General features: G+C 37.8%; 1 pseudogene; it reads right to left on the bottom strand.

Moving 5' to 3' along the window:
* LOC107698590 (deoxyribonuclease gamma-like) overlaps window positions 1-3,408 on the bottom strand; it is an 8,957-nt pseudogene extending 5,549 nt beyond the window's left edge.
* Window positions 3,409-3,913: the final 505 nt, after the last annotated feature.

The raw sequence follows: 3,913 nt of genomic DNA, 5'->3' as shown, positions 1-3,913 counted from the left end.
TTAGCCAGTGACATTTGTTTTATTTGTTTTTGACTGTCAACTGCATAAACTGGGAATTGAGTTATTACATAATACAATACAAGGAAACAATACACAAAAAAACACATTTCCTTCCAGCATAAATTCAAAGTCAGGGCCAGTAAAATTACACTGCATTTTGCATTAATGTGCCAAAATCACGAGATTCTTTTACCAATGATGTTACACATGATAATATGTTGTACTTTACCTGTTTTTGAATCGCAGAACATATGGTTCTCTGGCAAAAGCATCTTCATCTCCAGACTGATTGTCTTTGTATTGGTAAGACCCAACCAAATCCACCAGGTCGTCCCTTTATATTTAAAACAGACCATGTAGTTAAGAAAAGAAAACAACAACAACCTGAAGGGTTAGTCTTTTAATATTTAAACCTTTATTTCCCCTGAGGTCCACCTGTAATGTTTGCACAAAGTTTTTGTGCTAATACAGTAATACATTTGTTTTTATGACCTTTTATCACCCTCTGTCTGATCTTTAGAATTCCAGCCTGTTTTATGTTTTTATTGTCACTGTGCCTTTAGACTATGTAAGCAATGCTCAAAGTGAATGGGCAGGGCGAGTTTTTAAATTTAGAATTAGAGCCATTGACAAATGTATTTATTTATCAGACATCAGAAATTGGCAGACATATAGACACTATTCCGTGTAGCGCCATATCCCCATATTTAATTTTTGACAGGAATGAGACTGAAGTACAGTGCGGTCTTGTACTTTTTAACAACGTATCAATTGTTCAGCCGATGAAACATATTTTCAAAAATGTTTAGTAGACAAAAACACCATAAAACAAAGCGAGTTGTGAAAATTACATGTGATCTACTTTTATAAGGGAGAGTGGGGTAAGTCGAGCCAGTTGGTAAGTTGGCCCACCCCCTGTAACTTGGCAACTGTACAGTTTTACTGTCATGTGACCATGTATTTTGGAACCACCCATCAGTTCTGCCAGACTGTAAAAAAAGGAGAAACATTTGAAGTAAAAACAAAACTCTTTTTGGCTTGTCAAAGTAAAATTTTAGCATAACAGATGTAATGGCTGTTACATCAAAGCAAATTTATCCAGGTCTAAAAATATTTATGATGTATATAGGTGATTTAGCTACATGAAATCATTTAGTTAAATATTAGCCTGAATTAGTAAGCTAGCTAGTTTTTTTTTTTTTTTTTTTTAAATGGCAGCTGTGGGGTAAATTGAGCCAGCATTTTAACTTACCCCACCATAAAGCACTGAAATTAAGTTAAATCTCTTAAGTATAAACTGGTATGACACTGGTTGACACTTTGGTGTTCAACATATTGTTTCAGAAATGCAAACAAAGATTAAAAATTAAACTTCATTTGGTTCTCTTTATGTTAAGTTAACTCTAAGAAACGAAATATGACTGTAAAAGGAAATTTGTTTTTAAAGGGGGTAAATTATCTTTACAATTTCACAAGGTCAGTTTACACCCAGATGGTGCATCTTACCCACTGACTTGGATCAACTTACCCCTAACCTGGGGCAAAGTGAGCCACAGTTACACTTTTTTTATAAGAAGCCATATTTTTAGAACCCTTTGTCAAGGACACAGTCTAATAATTTAAAATGATAGGAAATATCCTGAAATTACTTTAGATATTTTCATTGTACGTCTGCCTCATTTTCCTTATCTTGAGGACCACAAAAGTAAAAAGCGGCTTATCTTACCCCACGCGCTCCTACAATGCGTGCCAGCCAACACCCAGCTAGCAATTTGGTTCCCAGAGCGTTCTGGGAACATTAGTTTCTGGTTATAAAAATAAAACCTCCAAACAACTGTAAGGATTAAAGAAACTCAGATACTTTGATCTCCTGAGAAACAGACAATACAAACATACACGGGCATCTTCGAGACACCCCACAGAGTGGAGGTGCAGGAAACGCCTCTCTCACATATGCATTCCTTCTCATCCCCTTCCTTCCCCTTACCCATCCTCCCTCCACTTGATTCACTCAGAATGGTCAATAGTATAATGTTCTACATCAATGCAAATAATATTTACAGTCATGTTTGGTATCATTTGAATAGTCTCGGGGTGAGTGGTACAATGGTCTCAATCTTAAGATAATACCGATCCTAAGAGTTAAGAGATATTTTGATTACTGTAGCGGGTCATTCCATGCAAATTACCTTCTGTTCCCATTCAGAACTACTATTTAAAGAATGGTAAGCATGGGCGACCTATTAAATAGTATTAGTCATAACCTCTGGCTAATGATCAGACTGGCGAGTTTGTGATCGTGGGGCCCACGTAGAGCGGCCGCCGTGAGGCACCCTGAGCGACATAGATTCCTAATGAACGAGTAAATATAAAGTAAAGAGTTAACTAGAATAACCAAATGTCAGAATAATAGCAATAATTAGAGACAGACAAACAACCAATTTGCCTTTCAACCTAAATTCGAGGTCATACTAAAATGGAGTCAGATTAGAACTGAACTTAAAATTGAATAATTTAGCGTGCTGAAAAGACCGAACATGCAAGAAACCTTCATCCACCACTGGGTACCTTCCTTGGGCCAAGTGCGTGGACCTTACACAACCATTATGGAATGTTCTGTATAGGTTCCTTTTAAGTTATCGCAAAACACCTCCCTGCAGTGGTCTGTGAAGGTTCGTTTTTGGTTTCCAAAAGAATCTGCAGAGAACATTCTTATTCGGTTTCCAAATAATAACCAAACTGGAACCAGATGGGAATGTTAGGGAGTGTTGTGTGTTTGCTGCAGCCTCGTTTTCATCCATTAAAAATTCAAAGGCATCTACCCTGACTTAAAGTGTCTACTACATCTTCAAAATGACACAGTTACCTGTAAAGGAACATAAACTGTTCCTTGTAATTTCCTCTTCCCAGCCGTGTGCTGATCTCCAAGGTGTAATGATGCGTCTTGTTGAACCTGTTGATGGGCAGTCCGTCATGGTTACTTCTGTCATGTAATAACGGGGGTTTTCAAGTAAAAACACACCTGTTTGACTCACTTATTCAGCTCTTCGAGAAAATTATCCACCGAATCTCCGCTAGAATCCACAACTTCAAGAATAACGATGATGTCATAGCGTGACACTATCTGAAGAAAGGGAGCGACGAAAACACAAACCATTACCATCAGCGTCATCGTACCGTACAAGCTGCTACTCCCCAGAAGGATTATCAGACATTAAGATAAATCTCATGTAATAGACTCATTCAAAAGGAAGTTCACTGTCAAATGTGATGTTTCACATGTATTTACATGACTCTGGACTTTTTGTAGGTGTGGATGGGCCTCACCTTGATCAGGGTTTTCTGCACAAACGGATCTGAGAGTTTTGATTTCCCAAATTTCTGGATGTTGAAAGTGGTGACCTTCATGATGCCTGTTGAACATGAAAGAAACCAAAATAGTGATTTATAATGGCGCTTTCAATGAAACTAATGCTCGAAATGGCAATGCAAACCTACACGGAATGACAAATATAATAATAGAGCTAATTTCTGGCCATGCCTACTGCAGTCATGACGTTTACACATTCATGAATGACTTAAAGGGTTAGTTCACCCAAAAATGAAAATTAGGCTGCGTTTTACTCACCCCCGAGGCATCCTAGGTGTATATGACTTTCTTCTTTCAGACGAATCCAGTCGGAGTTATATAAAAAATTGTCTTTGATCTTTCAAGCTCTATCATTGCAGTCAGCGGGTGTTGCAGTGCTTCAGCCCAAAAGAACTTAAATAAAAATCGCCCATCCATAATAAAAAAGTGTCTCACACGGCTCCGGGGTGGTGAACAAAGGCCTCCTGTAGCGAATCGATGCGTTTTTGTAAGAAAAATATCCATATTCAAAACGTAATAATCACTTTAATGTAGCTTGCGCCA

Source organism: Sinocyclocheilus anshuiensis, unplaced genomic scaffold, assembly GCF_001515605.1.
Source record: "Sinocyclocheilus anshuiensis isolate Anshui unplaced genomic scaffold, SAMN03320099.WGS_v1.1 scaffold118, whole genome shotgun sequence".
NCBI classification, from domain to species: domain Eukaryota; kingdom Metazoa; phylum Chordata; class Actinopteri; order Cypriniformes; family Cyprinidae; genus Sinocyclocheilus; species Sinocyclocheilus anshuiensis.
Note: the sequence above shows the minus strand (reverse complement) of the source record. Positions and strands in the feature narration are given on the sequence as shown.